Raw genomic sequence first — 12,449 nt, 5'->3', positions numbered from 1 at the left:
AAAGCCTTTAGGTGTTGCATAGGACCCACTTGGTGGGTCCCACCATCCCTTCTCAATCTCAAATGCTAGGACGGCCAGTGCCCTCCTCCATCGGCCTCCTGCCCAGCAGCCTCCGAAACCCTGCACGATCCCACCACAGGGTGTCCTCTCACATCCAGGACTCGGCTGTTGGAAGTCCTCGCTCAGACCACATGTGGCCCAACACCAGGTTGCTCTCTCTAAGCTCCCTCTCCTCATTTTGTACTTTAAAGGCAGAGTTTAGATCCCTGGAAAATACCCATTACTTGGGGCACCTGGGTGGCTCAGTGGGTTAAGCCCCTGCCTTCAGCTCAGGTCATGATCTCAGGGTCTTGGGATAGAGCCCCACATCGGGCTCTGCTCAGCAGAGAGCCTGCTTCCCCCTCTCTCTCTGCCTGCTTCTCTGCCTACTTGTGATCTCTGTCTGTCAAATAAATAAATTAAATTTTAAAAAAAAAAGAAGAAAGAAAGAAAGAAAATACCCATTACAAAGAAGCCTCAGTTGGCCTGGTAACTAGACATATTATGTTTGGAAATAACTTTGTGTATGTTTTGCTGATTGTTCAAGGTGTGTAAAGTGTCCCCCCACATCAGCCTTGTTTTCATTATGGTGCCTCACTGTGTAGAGTCATGATGGCCCAGGTGACTTAGCTCATATTCCAGCTCTAGCATTTTCCAGCTGTGTGACCTTGGGCAATTTACTTCACTTCTCTGGGCTTTAGTCTGCTCAGATGCCAGAATGGAAGCAGGTGATGTCTAGAACCTTCTTCCTGGGGTTGTGAGGATCCATGAAATACAGCATATAATGCACGTCAGACAGTGCCTGGCACATAGTAAACGCACTAGTCAGCGTTTCCTAGTTTCAATGTCATTGCCAAAAGGCAATTCATGCTTCTGTTTAGAGAAAGAAAATGTTGAGAGAAATTTAATTTGTCAAATTCCTGATTTGGGAGAATTTGTTGTGTGAGTATTAGAGAGATGTTGATTGCTTAAAGCTAGCAATTCCTCAGTAGATTCAGAAGGTTAATAAATGGGACATGAAACCAAGTTTACTACTAATGAGGATTTCTCTCCACTAGTAAAGGCCCTTGGACTTTAATGAATTTAATAAATAACCTCTTCCACCCCCAACTCCTGTAAACTTATCTGTAGTGACACTGCCTGCCCTCCAGGGGGCTCAGGCTGTTCCTTCGGACTTCCCACCCCTCCTGAGCACGCCGTCACCCCCCCCCCCACCACCACTTCTGGTCTTCCTCAATGTCATCCCTCCCCCACACACTGTCTTGTCTACAGCCCTAAATGAACTTAAGTCTATCCCATTAAAATAACCGATCTTGGGGCGCCTGGGTGGCTCAGTGGATTAAGCCGCTGCCTTCGGCTCAGGTCATGATCCCAGAGTCCTGGGATCGAGTCCCACATCGGGCTCGCTGCTCAGCAGGAAGCCTGCTTCCCTTCCTCTCTCTCTGCCTGCCTCTCTGCCTACTTGTGATCTCTCTCTGTCAAATAAATAAATAAAATCTTAAAAAAAATAAAATAAAAATAAAATAACCGATCTTCTGTTGACCCTACGACGATTGCCTTGTTGCTCTCCTGTTCACAGCTCAACTCCTCTTACTCCCCTCTCGTTCCCTGCTCTGCCCAAAACTATCCAGTGTCTTCCCATCTCCCCTTTCCACTAATAACCAACTAGTTGCTAAATCTAATGGACACTGCCCAGCTCCCCAGCTGGATTTCTCTGTAGCATTTGACAGGTGCAGCCTTTCCCTTCTTGGAAATGTTTGCTTTTAGTTCCCCTCCTATCTCTTTGATGGTTTCTTCTCTATCTTCTAGGCTGACTCATCTTCCTCTTATCACCTCCCCCCATGTGAGTGCTCCCGAAAGTTTGTCTTTCCTGAGCTATCTTTTCCTTACACTCTGCACACTTTTGTAACTTGGTGCTCTTCCAAGTTGCCCTATCTCAGCTGATGACATCCCCATCCACCCATTGCTTAAGCCAGAAACCCAGGAGTAATTGCAAAACTTCACCTTATCTGGCCAATCATCAAGGAGCTATCCATTGGCTTCCCTATAACTGATGACCTTTCTACAACCCAAATCAGAGCCTATCATTCCTTGCTAATGTTCAAATCTCATAGCTCTAACTTCCAGTTTCCTTCTTCCTCTCCATTCCCTCCACTTATGTGGTAAACTACATGAAGGTCGTGGATGATTATCACAGGGCATGGCACACATTAGATGCTCAATAAATGTTTCTTGAATGTGCCTACCGATGCCGAAAGGTATAGGGAAGAAGATGCGAAAATACATACCACGCAGTTCCCAGTGGTCCAACCTAGAACAATTTGAGGAAAAAAGTAAAGTAGTATTGGATTATAACCCAAAGTATAAAATAAATATCTATGAGTCTATATTGATATATTTAAATGATTGAGTAAATTAATAAATGGAGGGGAAGAGATAAATCTCCCAAGCAGAAGAATTTTAGATAATATATATTGATATTCGGGGCGCCTGGGTGGCACAGTGGGTTAAAGCCTCTGCCTTCGGCTCAGGTCATGATCCCAGAGTCCTAGGATCGAGCCCCGCATCGGGTTCTCTGCTCAGCAGGGAGCCTGCTTCCTCCTCTCTCTCTCCCTGCCTCTCTGCCTACTTGTGATTTCCGTCTGTCAAATAAATAAATAAAATCTTTAAAATATATATAGATAGATAGATAGATACTCCATTCTTCAGGTGTAGGCAGTGCATAGTGACTCCCTTCAAAAAGACCACAGTCTGGGAAGTGTGTATGGGGGTGTGGGGCAGGCACATAACTTTACAGGGGAGTAACCTGACAGATGCTACCTCAGCTGTGAGGTAGGTCAACATCACCAGCCATTAATTATGTTGATAGTATGTATACTTGATGTGATGGGATGAATATGGGACTCCATGATCTTCCTTCCTAATACTTATAACCTCTAATCATGAGAGAAGCATTAGACCTATTCCAACCGAGCAACAGCGTGATGGGTTCGTTCTACATGTCAACTTGACTAGTCTCTAGTACTCCATCATTCTGTCGAACCCTAATCTGGGTGTTGCTGTGAAGGTATTTTGTATATGGGATTAACACCTATAATCTGTTGACTTTAAGTAAAGCATAATATGGATGGTCCTCTCCAATCAGTTGGAAGGCCTTTAGAACAGAAGTAAGGGCTCCCTGATGGAAAAGAACTTCTGCCTGGGGACTGCAGTGTCAGCCCCTGTCCTATAGACTTTGGACTTGCCTAACCAGCCCCCCAACTGAGTAAGTGAATTTCTTCACGATAAAGCAGTAAATCAAATGTACCAAATATAAATATTTATATGTATTTATATATAAATATCTATATGTATTTATTAATATATAAACATCTATCTATAAATATCTAAAATATATTTATAAATATATAAATAGGGGCGCCTGGGTGGCTCAGTGGTTTAAATCCTCTGCCTTCGGCTCAGGTCATGATCCCAGGGTCCTGGGATCGAGTCCCACATTGGGCTCTCTGCTCAGCAGGGAGCCTGCTTCTCCATCTCTCTCTGCCTGCCTCTGTGCCTACTTGTGATCTCTGTCTGTCAAATAAATAAATAAAATCTTTTTTAAAAATAAAAATAAATAAATAAATAAAATCTTTAAAAATAAATACATAAAATAGAAGATCAATAAGATTTAAAAATTTCCAGTGCAATTTATCATGAAAACAAAGATCTCATATTGCAAATATCAGAAATGAAAAGGTGATGGGGCGCCTGGCTGGCTCTTTTAGAAGAGCATTCAACTCTTGATCTTGGGGTTGTAAGTTCAAGCTCCATGTTGGGTGTAGACATTACTCAAAATAAATAAATAAATTTTTTTAAAGATTTATTTATTCATTTGACAGAGATCACAAGTAGGCATAGAGGCAGGCAGAGAGAGAGGAAGGGAAGCAGGCTCCCTGCTGAGCAGAGAGCCCAACGGGGGTGGGGGGGTGTGCCTCGATCCCAGGACCCCGAGATCATGACCCGAGCTGAAGGCAGAGGCTTTAACCCACTGAGCCACCCAGGCACCCCAATAAATAAATTAAAAAAAAAAAGAAATGAGGGGCTCTCTGCTCAGCAGGGAGCCTGCTTCCCTTCCTCTCTCTCTGCCTGCCTCTCTGCCGACTTGTGATCTCTGTCTGTCAAATGAATAAATAAAATCTTAAAAAATAAATAAATAAAAATAAAATTTAAAAAAGAAATGAAAAGGTAAACTTCACTACCAAATTTAAGGACATTAAAAACAAGAGGATATTATGAATAAATTTATGCCAAAACTTTTAAATTTTCTATAAAATGGACAAAGTCTTAGAAAATTATGACTTAAAGAAAAGAAAATTGGGGCATCTGGGTGGCTCAGTGGGTTGAGTCTCTTCCTTCGGCTCGGATCATAATCTCAGGGTCCTGGGATCGAGCCTTGTGCCTGGCTTTCTGCTTGGCGGGGAGCCTTTCCCCCCATCCCCTGCCTACTTGTGATCTTTGTCAAATAAATAAATGGAATCTTTAAAAAAAATAAAAATAAAGAAAAGAAAATTATGACTTCAACCAACTCAAGAATAGAAAAGGGAATTCTATCTCATCCTGATGGAGTTAGAAGGATTAGGCTTGCTGTCTTGCTGTAAACAACTAGAAAACTAGAAAAGATATATGAGACAACAGTTTTAGAGACTGATGCTAGGCAGTGCAGGGCCGAGATCTCTAGAAGAATGGGGAAAAACAAATGAGCCCTATGATTGTCCCAGTTTCTGCCTGGGGGCACTGTCAAGAATACAGTGCTGGGACGGTTGTCCTAAAGTTGAGATGAGAGATCAGAGCTTGGGGAAGCTGTAACAACTGGAATTTGCATAATGGAACACTAAAGAAAAAGGAGCTATGCATGGAAAGAGCTCTAGAAATATGCATCAGATTACCCTAGAGACTGCTGTTGAATACTAAGCCATGAATATGAGGGTAAAATTCCTTACATCTGAGACAGTGAGTGGCCAGCTGTAAGCTAAGACTTCAGAGATTACAGAAGACTAGGATATAGTTAAGTTCTGGCCACCCAGAGTGGAGAATCCTTGTTAAAACACTCAAGAAACTCAGTAGAAACTCCAGAAAGGTAACAAACACTTTAGTAGTAGGGTCATTTTAACCTTAGAGTAAAGGCAAATTTAGACCTTCCCTGACATCTTAAAAATACGCTTCAAAAGAATTAAGTTTATCATGAATAAGTTAATTAATTGCCTGTTAGAACCAAGTCCAGCATTTTGGAAAACAACAAAATCCAGCCCCTTGAGAAACGCAATAGGTCATGGTCTGAGAGAAAATGTTTGCAACATAGGTATCTGACAAAAGGCTTGTATATAGACTATGTAAAGAGCTTCTGCAACTCAATAATGAAAAAGGCAAACAACTCAGTGAAAAACATTGGGAAAAGACTTGAACAGATACATCATACATGCATAGAAATAAATGGCTAATAAGCTAATGAAAAACTCAACATCATGAGTCATCAGATATATCTGATGAGATATCACTACATACTCACTTAAATGGCTAAAACGCAAAGAGATCAACAGCACCAAGTATTGGAAAGGAGGTGGAGTATTGGACAGCTTACACTTTTATACATTGTACAAACTGTACAACCACTCTGGAAAACAGTTTGGCAGTTTCTTAAAAGTTAATCATAGATTTATCTTACGATTCATTTATTCACTCCTAGATATTTATCCAAGAAGATACGAAATACATGTTCACAAAAACCTTGAATGAGAACATTCATCGAAGATTCGTTCATAACTACTGGAAAACTAGAAACAGTTCAAACGTCTATCAACGGGAGAATGACTAGACAAACTGCGGTATACTTCTCATCAATAAAAATAAACAACTACTTACCCATGCTTCGACATCAGTGAATTGCAAAAGCATCACACTGAATGAAAACAGCCAGTGTCAAAGAGTATTTATTTATTGTATGATTCCATTTATATAAGGTTCTAGAATAGGCAGAATTAATCTATGGTTCTAGAAATCAGTAGTTGCTTCTGTGGTAGTGGGGATTAACTGGGACAAAGCACAGGGGAATGTTTTTGGGGTTATGGAAATATTCTGGGTTCCTAACTGGTATGTGGGATACTTGACTGCGTCTACCTATTAAATTAGTGAATGGCGTGCTCAAAATCTAAACATTTTGCTATCTATAAATTACACCTCAATAAAAAGAACCATGGTGGGGTACCACCGCCCACTTACCAGATTGGCTAAAATGAAAAAGGATATAAATACGAAATCTTGGCAACTATATGAAGCAAGTGGACCTCTTACACATTGATGATGGGGATGTAAAAAATGGTACAACCACTTCGGAAATTTCTTATAAAGTTAAGCACATACTTCGCCTATGATCTAGCAACTCCATTCCTAGGTTATACCCAAGAGAAACAAAAAATTTAATTACAAGTATTGAAAGTTTATACAATACTATTTGTAGTAGTGTTAGCCAAAATATTAAAAAAGAATCAAAATAATCCCAGGGGCGCCTGGGTGGCTTAGTGGGTTAAGCCTCTGCCTTCAGCTCAGGTCATGATTTCAGGGTCCTGGGATCGAGCCCCGCATCGGGCTCTCTGCTCAGTGGGGAGCCTGCTTTCTCCCCTCTCTCTCTTAAAAACAAACAAATCTTAAATCTTAAAAACAAACAAACAAACAAAATAATCCCAATGTCCCAATCCCAAGTGAGCAGACAAATAAATTGTGTTACAGCCATACAGTGGAATAATACACATTACCCACTGTATTTATCCACCGATCTCCACCAACAATAATGAGGGCTGAATTAATGATAGTTGCAACAACATGAATGAATTTCCAAAATGTTACACTAAGTGAGAGAAGCTAGACACAAAATCTTATCTCCTATATGATTCCATTTAAATGAAATTCTAAAAAAAAACAAAAACAAAAACTAGTCTACAGTGACAGAAAGTAGATAAATGGCTGCTTGAGGTGAGGTGTGATTCAGAGGATTGACAGGGAAGAGGCACAAAGAAATCTTTTTGGTTAAAAAAAAAAAACTTTCTGGTGATGGAAATATTCCGTATTTTTGCTGTGGGTGTATATATCTGTCAAAACTCACCGACTTGTAAAATTAACATGGGCACATTTATTGTGTGTAAATTATTCTTCGGTGATGTTGATTTTTAAAAATGGAGACACCAAGTGACAAAGTCAAAATAAAACACTAAAGAGAATAGACAGAGTACCCAAATAATCCACAACAATTAAAGAAATTGGATCAGCAGTCAAAGACTAGTTCCACGACCAGATAGTTTCATCACCAAATTCAGCCACATAGTCAAGAAGCAAATATTTCCGAAGATTCACAAATTATTCCACAAAGCATAAAAAATAAGAGGGTATGTCTTAACTCATTTAACAGCATAATCTTAATACCTAAACCTGGCATGGATAGCACAAGGAAGGAAAATAACAGGTCAATCTTACACATTAACATAAATTTTTATGGAATATATATTATATATGTAATATATAAAATATATATATATAAGATAATACACCATGACCAAATTGGCTTATCCTATAAATGGAATTTATACCATTAGAAAAATCAGTTAATGTAAATTGCCACATGAATATGAAAGTGTGAAAACCATATATTCATCTCAGAAACAAAACGAATTTGATAAAATTTGCCATCCATTAATGATTAACACTTTGAGCAAACTAAGAATAGAAGGGAACTTCTGTAACCTGATAAGGAATATCTATAAAAAACCTATAGCAGGGACGCCTGGGTGGCTCTGTTGGTTGAGCGACTGCCTTCGGCTCAGGTCATGATCCTGGAGTCCTGGGATCGAGTCCCACATAGGGCTCCCTGCTCGGCGGGGTGTCTGCTTCTCCCACTGACCTCTCTCCTTCATGCTCTCTCTCTCTCAAATAAATGATTAAAATCTTAAAAAAAAAAAACCTATAGCAAACATTACACTTAATAACAAAATCTTTCCTTTTGAGCTTGGAAACAGGGCAAAGATGCTTGTTACTTGCTGAGGAAAAAACAAACCTGTTTTTGCAAATAACCTAATTGTGTCTAGACAATCCAAAAGAAGCTACAGGTCAATTATTTCAGCTTATAGAATTTTTTAGTAAATTAGCAGCATCAGCTTAAAAATGAATTGCACAAAGACAACTCAATTAAAAAATTGTCAAAGGGGGGCGCCTGGGTGGCTCAGTGGGTTAAAGCCTCTGCTTTCGGCTCAGGTCATGATCCCAGGGTCCTGGGATTGAGCCCCCGCATCGGGCTCTCTGCTCGCTAGGGAGCCTGCTTCCTCCTCTCTCTCTGCCTGCCTCTCTGCCTACTTGTGATTTCTGTCTCTGTCAAAAAAATAATAAATAAATAAATCTTTTTAAAAAAAATTGTCAAAGGACTTGAATAGTGAAGATCTACAAATGGCCAATAAAAATATGAAAAAATATTCAACATCATTAGTCATTAGGAAAATCAAATCAGAACCACTATGAGATACCACTTCATACCTGCTAGGATGACTATTATAAAAAATGGAAAGTAGCAAGTGCCAGTGGAGAAATTAGAACCCTCATATATGACTGGTGGGGATATAAAATGGTTCAGCCACTGTGGAAATGGTTTGGCTGTTCCTCAAAAAGTTAAACATAGAATAACCATATGACACAGCAATGCAAAAGAATTGAAAATAGGGACTCACAAGAGATCCCAGATGGCCGTTTTGGTCTTTCCATCCATTACAGTAATTATGTCCACCTTGACTCTGGTGGTTAAGGGCCATCACTTGGCCTCTGTTCTGGGCTCCTGTTGTACCTGTTGACTCTTGGAAGCCCACTTCCACAGCAGTTTCCACTACCATCAACTTTAGCCTGGAGAGCAGAGCCACTACTGAGCTACAAATGGTGCCAGTGCCCCCCAACAACTAGTCCATTTCTTATCACTCTACTGAAGGAAGTATCTCTGAACCTTCATGAGGAGCACAGGAGGCTGGAGGGTTCTCTGGTCACATACAATAATAATTTCATTCCGGTGTGCCCACCTCTCTGTGCCTTTGAACCCCTTCCCCAGTACTCTGCCAAGGAAGTTCCAGCATCTCCTACTCATTTGCTGTAGTGCATAGATTTCCTAAACTTTGAAGATCTAGGCCAGTAGCATATTGCAACTGATTTTGGATGTCTTTGCCAAGCCTTTAAAATGTTGAAGTCTCAGTCATGGTAGCATATCCCAGATCAATAAACTCTCCATTATCCGGACTTATTTATATTCCACCCCCTGGCCCTAGTCCAGTACCCTCAAGATCCATTCCCAAGCATGTTCTCTCAATTTCTGCTGCTACAGGTTAGCCAGATCCTATAGTCTTTTGATGAATAATCCCTTTCTTCCCATTGCTGGGACAGTACTTCCCCACTTGGTTCATGGTGACGCTTGACCACAGTTATTGGTTTAGGATCACAGAGGGGGTCAGGGTCCAATCTTGAAGAGGGCATGTATCATCTTGCGAGGCATTTGCCTCAGGGGAGAACTCTGCATGGTATCCAAGCAAGAAGAGGTTGCTCTTTCCACAAACGAGAAGAGGCCACTTCCGTTGGCTCAAAGGGTTCAGGAAAACCTGGGGTTTCCTAGACGGATGATCCCATACCAGGTCTGAGGGTCCTACTCTTTCTCTACTAGGGTCATGTCTTGCTGCATCTTTAAACATATCATTCTGCTGTTCTCACATTCAGATTATGGGATTGATTCTCAGCACAGTCTGACCAGCACAAGCTGCACATGAGAGTTCCCTTAAATGCTGCCATAAAGGCTTTCTGGCTCTTACACTGTACCCTGAGTTGATAGTTGGCTGAAGTGAGTCTCTCATTGTTGTCTTTTAGCACTTTGATGGCATTTAACAAATGCATTAACTGGCCAGTTCCACAATCCTTGTAATCATCATTTCTCTCTTATATCTCAAATACTAGTAGTGCATCCCTACATTCACCATGGTGGCAGTGATGTGTGGCACTCTAGTGGATGTCAGGGCTCTGCTTACCTCAGCAATGGAATCCTTATTGCCATCTGGAAGGTGAGTGGTCCAATTCCAGAATCCTATTCTGGAGATCTGCTTCCTGGGACCACCTCAGACACCAGCTCTATTTTGGGATTTGCCCTAGAAGTCGAACCTAAGTCAAGGATTCAAAACCAAGTATTTGAGAAACAATGCTAAGAACCACCAGGAAGCAGGTGGGAAAGTAACACCAGGAAGGAGAGGAGGTCAATAAAGGGTATACTGTCAAGCAAGGCAAGCATGTGAACCACAAGAGCTTAAAATCCTGTTGGGAGGGGCGCCTGGGTGGCTCAGTGGGTTAAGCCGCTGCCTTCGGCTCAGGTCATGATCTCAGGGTCCTGGGATCGAGTCCCGCATCGGGCTCTCTGCTCAGCAGGGAGCCTGCTTCCTCCTCTCTCTCTGCCTGCCTCTCCGTCTACTTGTGATCTCTCTCTGTCAAATAAATAAATAAAATCTAAAAAAAAAAAAATCCTGTTGGGAAACTCAAGGAACCAGTAATCATTGAGCCTCAGGACCTTCCCACATGAAGGCTGAGGGAGGTGAGGTATTTATTCACTGATCCCCATCCAGGATTCCCTGAAGTGTGCTCTGAATGGGAGACCATGCCCCAGGACTTTCAGCCTGCCCAGTGTTAGTAAGGCAGGCTTCAGTGACCAGAGAAAAGCCCTCAGGGAAAGAGCTGCAGTTTTTCTGGCAGTTGGAGTTTCTTCCAGTGTACCCAAGGGCCTGGGGAATGGGGAAGGAGCATGGAGAACACTAACTACACCAAGCGAAGAATCCTTTTAAGAGATGCAACAATGGTTCCACTCAGCTGGAGATTAAGGCTTGCTTGGGGCTCAGCGCACAGAAGGAGGTTACCTTCTGGGGTAACTATCCCAAATACCAAGGGTTATTGAGTTGCCTCTACACAATGATGGGAGGGAGGACTATGTCTAGAACTCATGTGATTCTCTAGCATGGCTCTTTCTTCTTCCAAGTCCAATACTGAAAGTTAAAGAAAACAAACAAACAAACATAGGAACTCAATTCTGAGGACTTAGATTCATGAAGAAGGAAGGTTTGGTCACCTGACCTGGTTAAAAAACAGTAATAACAAACTGAGGTTTTGGCTAAGGGCAAAGTGAAAATGAAATGAGTAATGAGGGAAGAGAAGAGTTATAAAGATCAACTTATGACAAGTTACGGAAATAAGGATTATAGAAGCTACTGGTATTTTCTTTTCCTTTTAAGATTTGAGAGGAGCACCTGGGTGGCTCAGTCGGTTAAGCATCTGCCTTTGGCTCAGGTTATGATCACATGGTCCTGGGATCAAGCCCCCCCATCAAGCTCCCTGCTCAGCGGGGAGTTTGCCAGTCTCCCTCTCCCTCTGCTTGCTCTCTGTCTCTCTCAAATAATCTTTTTTTAATAGGAGACACTAGAGAGAGATGGAACGTAGGAAGAAGGGAGAAGAAACTATCTCCCCATTTTTCTGGTTTTGTTCAAAGTTGCTCTCTCTTTTTTTTTTTTAAGATTTTACTTATTTATTTGACACACAGAGAGATCACAAGTAGGCAGAGAGGCAGGTAGAGAGAGAGAGGGGAAGCAGGCTCCCCACTGAGCAGAGAGCCCGATGCGGGGCTTGATCCCAGGACCCTGGGATCATGACCTGAGCTGAAGGCAGAGGCTTTAAACCACTGAGCACCCAGGTGCCCCTCAAAGTTGCTCTCTTGTTGGAAGTAGGCTCCAGCCTTCAGCTTCTTCCTGCATGCCAAGAATCAGCTTTGTAGATGGCTCCTTTGAGGACTAAGCAGCAGACCACTGATGACACTGCCTGAGTAGAGTCCTACCTGTGGTCTTCTTGGGTGTAGTAATCCCACCTCTTCTCTTTTATTCCCTCAGCCCTTGTTGCTTCATCTAGTCACTAGTTCTATGGTGTCTCAGTGTTCTCTTTCTCTTTTTGCTTTTAGTCTTCTGACTCCTGTGTAACCGACTCCCTGTATTAAATCTCCTCTATCTGAAATACATGATACAGTTTCTATTTTTCCTACTAGGCTCCAGCTGATACACAAAGTTACCCTCAATGGTAAAATAGATAAACTGTAGTATGACATGCATTGGAATAGTATACAAGGAAAATAATATGGAAAGAATAGAACGAATAAAAAGAGAGTAATTTCTTTTAATAAAGAAACATTAAACTATATTTTTATTGATGGACACATAGGTGATAACACTATTAAGAAAAGCAAGGAAACGATTATCGCAAAGGTAAGGGTCATGGTTATCTTTTGGGAGTACGGATGAAGACAAGATCTGGGAGAAGTACATGGGAAATCCTGA

General features: G+C 41.5%; 1 long non-coding RNA gene across 1 annotated transcript; it reads right to left on the bottom strand.

Moving 5' to 3' along the window:
- Positions 1-587: 587 nt before the first annotated feature.
- LOC125086794 (uncharacterized) lies at positions 588-10,234 on the bottom strand. Its single transcript, XR_007123266.1, has 3 exons — positions 10,116-10,234; positions 2,328-2,350; positions 588-912 (listed from the first exon to the last, which is right to left on the bottom strand). It is a non-coding gene; the product is annotated as an uncharacterized LOC125086794 (long non-coding RNA).
- Positions 10,235-12,449: the final 2,215 nt, after the last annotated feature.

The sequence above is a fragment of the Lutra lutra genome, chromosome 16, assembly GCF_902655055.1.
Source record: "Lutra lutra chromosome 16, mLutLut1.2, whole genome shotgun sequence".
NCBI lineage: Eukaryota > Metazoa > Chordata > Mammalia > Carnivora > Mustelidae > Lutra > Lutra lutra.
Note: the sequence above shows the minus strand (reverse complement) of the source record. Positions and strands in the feature narration are given on the sequence as shown.